We start from the raw sequence: 15,000 nt of genomic DNA, 5'->3' as shown, positions 1-15,000 counted from the left end.
CCATTTGGCCTCAATCACTTTTTGACATCTTCGACTGCATGAGGAAATTAAATTTTCAATTTCTAGCTGGGTGATCTTATTCCATTCTTCCTGAAGGGCATTCCATTATTGCTCGGTTGTTTTAGGATTTCCGGCTTTCGAACATTCTCCTAGAATATCCCACACATTTTCAATAGGATTGAGATCTGGGCCTTGAGCAGGCCAATCCATAACAATAATCTTTTCGGCCTTGAGGAAGTTCATGACCACCTTAGCCTTGTGACATGGGGCATTGTCCTGCATGAATATGGGTGGTCGCTTAGTTGAATTTCTCAGCACAGGCAAGACATGATCTTTTACAAGTTGTTTATAAACTCCTGCATTTACCTTTCCATGTAATCGCACCAAAGGGCCCACACCATCTCCAGATATCATCCCCCAAACCATGACACGTCCTCCACCGAATTTAACACTAGTCTTAAGGCATTTTGGCGACAATTTTTCACCTAGTTTTCTGAGCCAAATAACATAAACTTAGATTCATCACGGAAATGCACCGTTTGCCATTTTTTTGAGACCACAACACATGTTCGGTTGCAAAGGTAAGACGACACTTTTTTTTCTTGGAGCTGATCAGTGGCGTCACTGCAGGTGCTCTTGCTTGTAGGTCATGTTCAACTAAACGACGAGACATAGTTTTTCGAAATAAAGTTGTCTTCAGTACAATGCTCATTTCCCGAGAAACACCAGCAGCAGTTTTAAATCTGTCCTTTTTAACCAAATTTACCATAGCACGATATTCTCTCTTGGTCGTTTTTCTTGGCCTACCTGTAGACTTTCTTGCTTCACACGAACCACAATCATCGTAGACCTTAAGATTACCGTGAACAACACTTTTTCACGTGTTAACAATCTTTGCAATAGACCCAATACTTAAATTATCCTTCTTTCGAAGCTTAATAATCTGCTGACGAATTGGTAACGGAGTAAGTGGCATTATATTAACAAAGTACACTACAGATATTCTTACTAATGTTTAGTAAACGAACCGTCAGGTAAACAAATTCAAAACATTAGAGTTCACCGGTTAAATATACTAAAACACGGAGTAAAAGCAACCGTTCTGATTATTTGGCCACCATGGGTTTTGTAGTAAATCACTAAATCATCCATAACTGTTGTATTATCCACTCAAATTAGACCAAAATCTCAGACAATAACAATTACTATTGTACTTATTGTCTGTGAAAATTATGGAAACTACAACAACTTTAATAAAAACTTATATCTACTTTTCTGACAAAAACAATGCCGTTCTGAACATTTTGGCCGCAACTGTATATACTGTTGGAAGAAAATGTAGAGTAACCTGACCGACTTCGTCCTGTCAGATACTATCATATGTTCTCTACGATTAAAGGCTTAAACAAGTCGCGACATATTGTATGCAGTACATTAGTACATTAGCTACACAGGAAGCTATGCCTTCTCTTGGAGATTATTATGGAAAATTTCTCTATGAATGAAATCGTCAGTTTGTGAAATACCAATTGGAAATCTACAGACGAAATGATGTGTTATAGACCAGATTCAAAATCAACTTGATTTAAAATGCTTCACAAAATCATTATAATTTCGAAGAAGCTAGAATACAAAGTTAAAAATATATTTCTTGAATTCAGACAACTACAATCTAAAATAAATTCCGCTGTTATTTGAACGACTCTTCCCTCAGACTGCTTTGCTACATTCAGTTGTTTGCTATATTCTCACGAAATTCAGTACATTTTGGCAAATGGTTCAGTATACTATTTCAGCTTTAATTGAACCTTGACATAATTAACTCAGTATAATTTTCATGTACAGGAATGTCCAATGTATTTTGTAGATATTCTATTCCAATATAACCGTTCATCGCTTCAGAGTTGCTAAGCAATCGTGATGTCAGAGCGTTTTGTGTACATATTTCTGTGTAGTTATATCTTAATAATCTAATTAAATACATTTAAAATCAAAAATAATATTAAAATTATTACCTTCTTTCTCTTAAAAAATGTTCCAAAATTTTGCAATAGTTTTCAACATTAGTTGAAAAGAAGTTAAGATTATGCAATTAAGATCTGAAGGAGCATCAGTTCAATGTCAAAAATGTTAACTGCTATTGAAATTTATCAAAAGAATGTTCAAATTAAATTGAATCTACCGGCTATAACGTCAATAACTCTAATGTTTGACAGCTGGTTACACTAGTACAATTATCAAGTTTCTTCAACAAAAACGCTGTTTTAGAATATGCTCAAAATATGGAAATGAAGACAATTGTTGAGTAGCCTGAGATGTTTGGAGGGGGAAATATTTGACCTAATCTGTATTCATGCTGGCGTCAAATGTTATAACTTTTATTCTTTCTCACAAAAAATAATATACTGAGACATATTATTTAAATTCTGCTTCATCCAACAGTGATAATAAATTGAAATGGTGAGAAATTTTAATACAACACTAATTGAAATATTATCGCATCATCCAGCTTAACAAGTTACGAAATACAAATGCATGTCGGATTTAACGTAGCCAAAGTTCATGAAATACTGGGTTATTTCATTAGCATTATATATTTATATATTAAAGACTAGCGAATTGAATGTGTTAGCATTTCATAAACGAAATGATGAGGGCACATCTAAAGTAATATTATCCTTTATCGCCTGACACCTGGAGGTTTATTTCCAATAATTTTCTCTTCTCTGAATAACGTGCAATATTAGAAGATCCATTATAATATCAATAGAGTGCAGACACGGACACGCTATCATGAACATTCAATCGATCTCGGTATTCTTCGTTGTAATGACAGCAATGGAAATTTTCATGTTGTGTGTTGTAGTCGAAGATGTGCAGAGATAATGATAATACTTACAATAGTTTACAAACATGGATCAGCTTTCTCCCCCTGTTTTAAAGTCAGTTTTATAATTCCGAGTTAATGTTGGTGGAGCGTGTTGCATTAGCGTTGGTGGTGGCAGCTTGGTTTATAGTAAGATCACATAAGTAATAAATGTGTGTGTTATAATACAATTAGTGATGCTTATTAGATATAGACGGTTCTGATAAATACTAAATGCTTCTTATTGACGCAAGATGACCGATTCTTTGGATAACTGGTTGTTTTGTGTTTGGTTTTTGTAAACGCTTCCGATGAAACAATTCCGTGGACTACTGAGCAATGTACATTGCGTAGTGTGGATTATTAGATAATTTTTAGTACACAAATCTATACACATAATGTGAATAGTACTGCTGAAGTTGGTGAAACAAATATCAACCATGAAATAGCAATAATATCATAAAATACAACCTTATATTTTATTACAGACAGACAGACAGACAGACAAATAGATAGATAGATAGATAGATAGATAGATAGATAGATAGATAGATAGATAGATAGATAGACAGGTAGGCGTGACGCACAGTTTCCAGTAACTGGACCTCTACCTATGACGCCTAACAAATCGGACCGTACAGATCAAAAATTTGTGATCTGCGTAACTGACTACTATGGATTGTAAACAAACCTAACTGCCAGCCTACAGATTAGTCAATTCGGAAACAATCTGTATGCCCCGACGTTGTCTACCTTTGCCTGGTATTTGTAACATCCATTCGGAACCTGTCAGCCAGCTGGAAACGACTGAGCAAGTTTGTGAGGTTTTTACACCCACCTCTCCAATCGGCTAGCCTCACACAGTCCCAGCGTACATCTAAGATGACGTTCTAATCGCACACCAGCAACCCCAGAAAAGCCTTATTCTGGCCGCCCCATTCTGGTCGGTGGTGGCGGTGTCAATGTTGTCAGCAGGATTGTTGGTTTCCTTTGCTGTGGGCAAAAGGTTTTCGGGTGGTTTTTGTCCCCGTACAGGTGACACCTCGATCTTCCATCTACAGCAGCCACGTGAAGCTCTGTGCCATCTGATAGGATTATGAAATCCGGGATGGAAAGTTGGTTGCTCCTCCTTGTTTAACAAATGTATACGTTGTCCTAGCCATTCCTGTTCCTGTATTCTCTGTATCCGCAGAACACTGGTTTTCTCTTACTGTGATGGCAGTGCTGACATTTTTAGCAACATAAAGTTGCTTTCCTACCTCTCTCGTGCAGTGTTGTTGTTGTTGACGTTACTGCTACTGCTGCTGCTACTACTACCGCTAATCCTGTTGCTGCTGCTACTACTGTCACTACTGCAGTTGCTGTTGTCGGTGTTGTTATTGCTGCTGCTGTTACTGACTTTTATAATTTGGCTATTCTGTTATGCGGATAACTGGTTGTTCTTTCCCAGGGACAAACAATCCCGTCTGCCATATTTCTTTATTAAATAGAAATTGAGGGGCATGTTCACTAAACAAGCCCCAATTTAGCCTTTAAGGGCTAGAGATGAGGCAAAACTAATCAGCTCGGTTAGGTCCTCTATATAAATTTGTATAACCGTATTTATAACAACAAACTTACGGAAGCGATGTACAATACGTGTCGGTGGACGAAGAACAATAAAAGCAAAAACAACAACAACAACATCAATAATAATAATCACAATGATAATAATAATAATGATAATAATAATAATGATAATAAATGTTTATTCTTCATATGGGCAATGGATGAGGGAACATAATTATTCACACGGTAAAATTAAATTTACTGAAATATTAACATTCAGTATGTCAGTTGAAGTTAGAGAAGCGTTGATATTAACATGAAAGGTCTTTATCAGTGATACGTTGGCTTTACTCGTATAATTTCCACGCTTAAATATGCATATCGATTTGGCAGATATCTAGTGGCGTAATACGTTCATTATACACACTTTTACTTACGAAGTATACTACTGTCCTAAAGGATTTGCAAATATTCGTTGATTTCCTCGCAGCTATTCATCTTTAATGGTTCACATTGAAGAATTATCACTTAGTCGGATAAACGGCCGTAATCCAATCGTGTCCCATCACGATTTTTTGTTGTTTAGCTAAAAGGTGTAAATGTGGTTCTTAAGAATACTAAGTCCTAAGAGAGTCACGAACGCTTAAATCTAAATGTTTTTAATGCTGTATATGAACACATCCATATTCCGTTGTTGGCGGACATCTTAGTATATTTTAACGTCTCTATTTCATTTGAAAGTAGAAGAAATGTATGAGTTCTTATATAACATTACAACCACAAGTGTATTAATAATTTAGAAAGCTGCAACATTGCATATAATATCAAAACGTCTCTACAAAAATAGTCTTTTCTTCAAATTTCTTTACTGCTTCCTTATGATAAGAATATGTCTGTGAATTTACCACGAAGAATTGCATAACATTGTTTATCGGAATCTATATATGGATTGATTCAATATTTTCAATTTTTGGATATTATCAACAAGCAAAAAAAAGCAACACAACGGGAAGATTCGTTGAGCAGATTTAAATACTTAATACATTTTGCTGATTTGTTTGTCCACTGGATTTGAGTAACTTCCTCCTTTTTTACTACCCTATGCACTTCAACAACCCATGAGCTTTCCTTTCAAGAGCATCTCTAATGCCTTTTTAAAATTCCTATATTCAGGCTCTTGAAATATAAAATTAAGTAATGAAGATACCGAAATAGCTTGAACTTAGAAAACTAAATTACTTGAATTATATATAACTATTATCTGTTTCTAAGGCAAAAGTGATTTCTTTATCAGTACAAAAATTGAGTTAAATAATTAAGCATGAATATATGAATGGTTTCAAATATATGCAAAAAGCCAAATATTTGAGTCAAATATATTCGATTCAAGTATAACTGAATGGTAAAAATGTTCACTTTGCAAATTCTATCGTCCCTGGATCCATCCTTATTACCTGACATCGTGGGCAAATGCATTTTACAAGCTCGCATAGACCTAAACATACCGAGTGAAATTGGGATGACGGAAATAGTTTGAGACGTTCGTCGTATTGAATATACCTGTAATTAAAACGGACAACTTTTTGAATACACATACATAAGAATTAAATTTCAGGCTTGCTCTAAAGCAATATTGGGGTTGTAGTCCATACAGAGAACTTAATTATGTCATTTATTCTTAATTAATTAAGGCGATAGTCTGCCAGAGTCGTTTGTTCATTGACGAGAAGATTCGTTCGCCGATGTAAATACTTAATAAATGTTGCTGATTTGTTTGTCCACTGGGTTTGAGTAACTTCCTCCTTTTTAAATACCCTATGAACTTCAACAACCCATGAGCTTTACTTTCAAGAGCATCTCTAATGCCCATTTTAAAATTCTTATATACCTATATAATTCCTATATTAAAGCTACAAGCAATATATCATGACAAGAAAGGTCAAGATCGCATAATCGCCGCCCTAGAATAATATGGAATTAGTTTGGCGTGAAATATGTTATGTAAATAAACAGCACAATAAACGGTAATATTGCTTTAGAGCAAGCCTAACATTTAATACTTAACTAGCAGTATCGCCCGGCGTTGCTCGGGTTTGTAAGGGAAATAACTATATAAGCATTTTTAGAGAGTTACTTCCCTTATAGATGCCAATTCGGGATTTCTTAGCCATTTCTGTTTTGGTGTCTTCAAGCCATGAAGTCGTTGTTCTAAAAGAACGCTGGTCTCCGTGACAACGCTTTACGACGTTGATTTCCTTACACTCCCTTCCCCACAGCTTCACGAGGGAGGGAAGAAGGGGGAGAAGCAAACAGGTGCAGGTGTGACCATGGATGCCAACTCCGCCGCCATCGACACACGAAAAATTATGCATTAAAATGGAATAAAAAATTGTTAAATTATTTTTAAAATCGTAGACTCATCGTAGACGCGCGCTAATACTCAGACGGACTCGATATGAATCACGACTATAAGATACCCAAATTTGGTTAAACTGCACCGCAAAATGTGGGAGTAGTTAGGAATCTAAATTGAAGGGGACAGACACTCACACAACTACAGTTTTATATGTATAGATATACAATTAATTCGGGTGCCTATAGCGTATTATGTAATTTTCCTAATACAATTATGTTTGTAGCGTAACGTGAATACACATACAACTACATACATTCTGATTCAATGAGAAGACCTTTCCCTATCGAGCAAATTGAACATCATCGAAACGTATAGAGATTTATTTACATTGTTATATCTATAGATTTTAGAACGTCACTAGTAACTTTTAAGGAGAATCTGCCACCGAACGTAAACGAACATAACCACTTACCGCACGATTCAGGTTCGGCAAATCATCGCGCTTTCTCTGGTGCGTTAATGACATTTCTTGACAGATATGCCCACAATACGTTTTATTTCGGAACATCTATTTCCATTGGGGTTTTTCTTCTGTATTTTTTTACAAGCAATACTTCCACAGATTTGGAGGTGTGTTCTTGAGAAGTTGATAGTAGAATAGCTACTTTTAGAAGAGGAAAATGCCATACACATGCAGTTTCAAACGCAGAATGATAATGTTTCATAGACCCTTAAAAGAAAAATTCGTTTGAGTGGTATTCGAACTCAGAGCGAATAGAGTTGAAACAAATACTGCATGATAAACTCGTCAATGAACAAACGACTTTGGCAAACCACCGCCTCAGTAAATTAAGAATAAATGACATAAATAATTAAGTTCTCTGTATGGACTACAACTCCAAATTTGCTTTAGAGCAAGCCTGAAATTTAATTCTTATTTACAATTAATTCGTGTGCCTGTAGTATGTTATGTAATTTCCCTAATACAATTATGTTTGTAACGTAATATTTTGTCCAAATTGAATTTTATACTTTCCATTGTTTAACTTTGAAACCAGCAATACTTGTCACCTTTTTAAGAGATAGGAACATCAGAAAAGTAAGCAACTGAGTTCATTCAAGTGAGAGTCAGAATAGAGTATTCTCCCTGTGATAACTTCATTAGTTTAACTTGCTTCGATGGTTTATTCTGTTAGGTTTCCTATTCATCGGCATTTGAAAGTAAACTTTCAATGTATTTTCACGTTGTTTTGTTACACATATGCATGCGCACGCAAGTATATGCATTCGAATATACACGTATACAGATACAGGTATATTTAATGAACCACTATCGCTTTCCACGATAGGCATGCAATTGTTAGATCCCTAACAACTACTCAGTGAATTAGCATGTAATTGGCTAAGTATTCCTGAGACACGTGTCCGCTTCGCTTCATCAGTATGTGCTATCAGCTCAACACAGTGTTTGACAACACTGAACGTTTGATTTGCAAGTACATTCGATTGGACGGGCTTCCACGATGGACCGACGAGAGGCTTATGTAAGGGAAGATTGTCTAGTGAAACTGCACACGAGAGACAACCACTTGCAAGCTAATTGTCCTTAAACACAAACTACAAGCGGTAACTCAAAAGCTTATCATCCTAAAATAATACAAGAATGTATGGTTAGAACCTGTATGTTTTCATTGAAGCTACAAGCAATATATCGAGACGTGAAAGGTCAAGATTGCAAAATCGCCGCCCTAGAATAATATGGAATCATTTTGGCGTGAAATCTGTAATGTAAATAATCAGCACAATCAACAGCAATATGAACTACAAAATGATCACCGTGCAACCGTCACTCTTGAAACATATAATATTACTAGTGAAACTAGTCGAAGGATTGATGGAAAGTAACAGATTGACAAAACACTCCATCTGACAGTTGGTTATTTGTACTACAAGCTCACCTTGTACATAATCTTTTCAAAAGGTCTTGATACATCGGTCTGATTGACATTTGCAAGGTCAATTCTAGTAGTGAAGATCCAAGAGAGATACAAGGCCCAAAACTACTATTTTGACAAAAAAAAAAACTGTCACATACTAAGACGTGTGACTTGAATTCCTCGAAGTACCTCAATAATTACCAATGATAAACACACACACACACATAGTACACGAGCTCTTTCCAACACGAAGCAGAGCTTTTAAACCATCAGACTAAGCAGCCAGGTAAACATACTTACGATTGTGCGGTGGCGTAGATCTTCTCGTTGTATGCATCTTAAAATAACAATTGATCCTCACGTATGGTAAAGAAATGTGAGTTTATTATACATACGTTTAATGCACCTGGTGATTAACAAAGTAGGATTTTAATCAATAAAGTGCTTGTGAGAATTTTTGCTTGCAATTTGGTAAACCTTGTAGGGCAACTCTGTTTCATTCCATATGGATCAACGTCGCCGTGGCTCAAATACACACACACACACACATATATATCTATATCTATATCTATATCTATCTCTCTCTCTCTCTCTCTCTCTCTATATATATATATATATATATATATATATATATATGATGTTGAATATGGTTTTGAGTGGGAAAGCATTGTTCCTTATGAGATTGCTTCATGTGGTCAGACAATCAATAAAATGTTTTAGAGAGGTGTTTGAGAGAGGCAGTGCAGAGAAAGAAACAGATAAAACATGGATGCTACGCGATAGCAACGCAAACATTCGCGCAACCCTCTGCATTCAAGTGTTTTTGGTAAAGCTCGCGAAAACTTTGTTCCGGATTTCGCCCCACTTTTTTTATTTTATTTCCACTGTAAAAACCCAATCGAAAAGGGAACCGATTTTAGAGGACAAAAGTATCAAACAAAATTATGTATGAGAGGAGTGCATTAATTCTCAAAACGGAAAGCAAAATTGGACGCGCAGAATCCATAAAGAATGGAACAATTTAGTAAGAAATACATGTGACTTAATTATGAGGAAAGCGATACATATATTATGCTTAAAAAAGCTAGTTTCTATTTTGATAAACGTCATGTACTTCGTTTAGCCCACTTCAAAATAGTTGTCCTATTTTCAGATGTACACAAGCTACGAACATTTTTTTTTGGAGGTGACTAGAAGTACATTACGCAATCTTTCTTATTAAAAGAAAGTGTAGAGTGGTTGCTATATTTAGCAAGTCAAACGACATTGTAGAGGTTCCTACATTGCCTCATATAAATTGTGTGTTTATATGTGAGTATATGTATTTTCATAGTGTGTTTATACTTTTGTGCCGTTGTGAAAACAATAACTTATTCACATTAGCGAGTATTCTTTTTTTACGATGTAAAACTACGAAATTTTCTTAAACGCTATTCAATTCGCTGACATTCTTGAATAATCTTTATATATAAAAGTGAAGTTGTGTGTCCCTCTCCTACGATTTAGATTCCTAACTACTCCCACATTTTGCGGTGCAGTTTAACCAAAAGCGGGTATCTTATAGTCGTGATTCATATCGAGCCCTTCTGGGTATTAGCGTGCGTCTACCATGAGTCTACGATTTAAAAAAAAAATTACCATCATTATTTCCCATTTTCAATGCATTTTTTTGCTATTATATAAGGGAAGTAACTCTCTAAAAATGCTTATATAGTTATTTCCCTTACAAACCCGAGCAACGCCGGGCGATACTGCTAGTTATATATATATATATATATATATTACGGAGATATACTTGCATAGCGAGTGACTTGATCTGAGATCGTGTGCTGGAACGAAAACAATTGCAGCGTGGAAGGTGTTTATAAGCCATTTAAAAACATTCAAAACCGTTAGATTCACTCCAACATTTAAATTTAATTTGTCAAAATATTTTCGTCGCTTTGAGACCGCGACCTGTTCACTGACAAAACTTCATGCTGCATATATATATATTAGATGTGACAGCATCCATGTGCAGTGCAATGCAACAAACTTATAGCAAGATACATAGCCGCAAAATTCTTACCTCCTAGATCCAAAACTAGTCAACTTCCAAGCAGCTGTTTTTCCAGATCTTTAATCTTAGACATATACACTACCCAAAATACGTTTAAGACCATGATGAAATTTTTATTCCTTCATTAATTAACAGAACTGTATCAAATTATTTTACTTTTTACAGTTTATATGGACTTTCCTTTTTTTCTTTTTTCGAATGATATACGCATTATTTCTACAATTCGAATAATTTTAATGTGCAATTACTTCAAGTGATTAGAAATTGTCGGCAAAATAAGTTAAAGACCGTACCAAGATTGTGTAAATTAATAAACCAAATAGGTGGTCGTATGGCTGACCTTACTGCACTGTTTTGGTTAATAATCGAGCATTGTTACACATTAATTCACTATAGGAAAGCGTCGTAGTTTCAGTCCAGTCACTAGATCAAAGATGGTGTTGCTCCATCAGCGACACGTGTCCTTCATGCTCATTAACAAGCAATTAGGATGCAGCAAAACGGCTTTTGTTCAAGCATGGAAGCTTTACCAAGCCACTGGCCAATACAAAGATCGGCAAAGAACAGGTGCTCTGAGAAAAACAATAGTGCAGATAGATCGACGAATTCCCAGGCTCTCTGAAGGTAACCGAATGCTAACAGCAGTAGACATTTGCAAGCAAGTATCTCATGAAACTGACATCAGTTTTACACCACAAACTCTCAGATACCACCTAAAAGAATTTGAACAGTTCGGCTGGATGACTCGAAAGAAGCCGGAAATTTCTGAGACGAACTGGCGGAAGTGGATAAAGTTTGCTAAAACCCATATTGAGTGGACGGTCGAAGACTGGTCAGAAGTCCTTTGGAGTAACGAATCCCACTTCTGCAACTTTGAATCAAACAAAAAGACTTATGTTAGACTCCAGCCAACTGAAGGATTCCATCTTAAGTGTGTCGAGAAACGGCGCAAGTGGGAGGTGGGTGTTAATGGTGCGGGCCGCATTCAGCAGCTTAGGTGGTGGTCAAATTGTTAAGGTTAATAGCAGACTGAACAGTGTAGGCTATCTGCAATTAGTAAATGAAAATGTGCTGCCTTATTTGAATAATCAGATGCCACCGGGATCTATTTTCCAGCAAGACAATTGCCCCGTTCATAAGGCTAAGAAAGTTTTGCAAAATTTTGAGCGCAATAATATGGTGGTTATTGAGTGGCCTCCGGAGAACCCCGATTTCAATACGATAGAAAATTTATGGAATTAGGTTTCTAAAAGAGTTCATGCTAAAAAACCCAACAGATTATCCCAATTATATAATTTTATTAACGAAATATGGCAGAACATTCCAAGTGATTTTTGTGCTCTTTGTCGAGTTCCATGTTCCACTGTTATAAGGTCGTAATTGAAAACATTGGCTACGGAACTAGATATTAATAATAAAGTTTTGTTCGTTGATCATTTGTGCAGTAAATTTTCAATTTAAACAAAATAATATTGGTCCGTTCATAAACTTATTTTGCCGACAATTTTTAATCATTTGAATTAATTGCATATTAAAACTATTCAAATTGTAGAAATATATATATAACACCTACATCTTTCGAAACAACAAAATAATTCTACATAAACTGTAAAAAGTAAAATAATTCTATACCGTTTTGTTAAAAATAAATTAATGAGGAATGGAACTGTTATCATCGGTCTGAAACTTATTTTGGCCAGTGTATGTGCTATATCACGTGACCGACCAGTCCATCAGATGTTGTTACACATCGCTGGTCACAATGCGTTCGCATTGTTTTAGCCTTCGAATGACGCCACCCCGCTGGCTAAGCGAGCAGGCCAACAGAAGAAAGAGTGGGAGAAAGAGCGGTGAAAGAGTACAGCAGGGATCACCACCCCCTGCCGGAGTCTCGTGAAGCTTTTAGGTGTTTTCGCTCAATAAACATTCACAACGCCCGGTCTGGGAATCGAAACCGCGATCCTGCGACCGCGAGTCCGCTGCCCTAACCACTAGGCCATTGCGCCTCCACATGTGCTATATAATAATATTAATTCAGTCCACTTGTTATACGGGAGGTCTATGACAGCACATAGTAATTATATGCAATAGGCTAAAGTAATTCGAGTAATACAAGAGTACAGAGTAATTAATTTAAAGGAAGAATCAGAGGATGGTCCAGTGTTTCTAACCGTAGTTTTTGCCGGGAACAACAAAAGAGGAACAAGAGAATATGTAAATCTGCATGTGTTTTTTTGATATTTTTTGATATTTTGCTATGAGAAAAAATGATTATTATACAGACATAATAGGATTTCTTTCATCTTGCTTTTCTAAACTTTACCTTTTATATTTACAATTTAGATAAAAAAAAAAACAGTAGATTTGTAACCATTTTAAATATATATATATATATATATTACAATATGTCCAGGAAACTAGATGGTAAAATGTTTTAATTTTTTCATTTTGTTCCTGTCGAATTTTATCCCTAATTTTGTGGTTATGGAACCTAGCTGTTCTTTCTAGCGTGTTGAATCCTACAAGTGGATTTCTTATGTGTTTAAATGTACATTGTATTTTATGAATAATACATAGACTTTGGACTAAATTTTTACACGTTAGGCTACTGGAAGGGAAAATTTCTATTAATTTCCATTTCCCTTTGATATGATTGAGTATTGTAAGTTTTTGGATAAGTTTCGGATTTTTAAAGGTGGCATTTTTCTATTGCCGGCGAAAGGCTGCGTCTGCGCAGTAGATTTTGAAAAAATTAGGATGTATAAAAAAGAGGCACATAGTTGATCGCCTCGTGTTTTACATATTTAATCTAAGGTGTACCTGTTGAAAAATATTTCACCTTGTGAGTAAATATTATTTATTTGCTAAACTAAAATTATAAACCAATTGGTCCAGGAAACTAAGATGGTAAAAGGTTTTTATTTTTTCAATTCATTCCTGTCGAATTTTGTGGTTATAGAACCTAGCTGTTCTTTCTAGCGTGTTGAATCCCACGAGGGGATTCCTTATGTGTTTAAATGTACACTGTACTTTATATTACAATATGTATATAATGGAGAAATTGTACAAAATGTATAAATGCATGATTAGTAAAGCACCTGCACAGTTTCGATTACCTGTTTTTATCCGTAGATTTACTGCAGAAATTCCCTAGTGGTTGTTGGGGTAACTGTATTAATATAGTGGTCTGTAAACCAATTCAAGAAACCTCTAGTGAGACTTTATACTGATGTACCTGAAGAGGCCCAGAATTGATCGAAACGTGTTTCACATTCCATCTTTCATTTCATTAATACTATCTCTCTCTCTCTATCTATCTATCTCTCTCTATCTATCTATCTCTCTCTCTTTTACTTGTTTCAGGCATTTGCTTGCGGCTATGCTGGAGCACCGCCTTTAGTCGAGCAAATCGACCCCAGGACTTATTCTTTGTAAGCCCAGGACTTATTCTATCGGTCTCTTTTGCCGAACCGCAAAGTGATGGGGTCGTAAACACAACAGCATCGGTTGTCAAGCAATGCTAGGGGGACAAACACATAAACACACATATATATATACATATAAACGACAGGCTTCATTCAGTTTCCGTCTACCAAATCCACTCACAAGGCATTGGTCGGCCCGGGGCTATAGTAGAAGACACTTGCCCAAGATGCCACGCAGTGGGACTGAACCTGGAACCATGTGGTTGGTTAGCAAGCTACTTACCACACAGCCACTCCTGCGCCTTATATATATATTGGTAAAAATGGTAAAACAACGAAAGAAAGAGACCTCGATATTATGTAAATAGAGGAATCTATCTGTAAATGTAATATGCGACAATTATTCGGTCGCCATGATGGCCGGATAACTGAAAAGATGGCGGCGTGGATTGCCCCCTCGGCATCCGAAACTCGGAGTTTTAACATGGCTACCAAATAAGTGTCACATATTACATTTATATATATATATATATATATATATATATATTATATATATATATCTTGTATTAAAAGTTTCACCAAAAATTAGAAAATTATTCCCAGTTGCTACAGATATAAAAGTTGATAGAAACTCTAGTTGCTTAATTTGCCGGGAAGTTTCATAACACCACACTTTCGGACACTCGTGTTTTCCAGTTACCAATGTAACTGAGAGGTGAACTTTTCCCATATATGAAGCGTTTATAAAATATAATAGCAATCAAAACAGTAGCATCGATACAATTGCCTGTTCCTTTTACAAAATGCAA

This window comes from Octopus sinensis, linkage group LG9 (assembly GCF_006345805.1).
Source record: "Octopus sinensis linkage group LG9, ASM634580v1, whole genome shotgun sequence".
Classification (NCBI taxonomy): domain Eukaryota; kingdom Metazoa; phylum Mollusca; class Cephalopoda; order Octopoda; family Octopodidae; genus Octopus; species Octopus sinensis.
The sequence above is the reverse complement of the archived record's forward strand: the minus strand, read 5'-3'. Positions refer to the sequence as shown.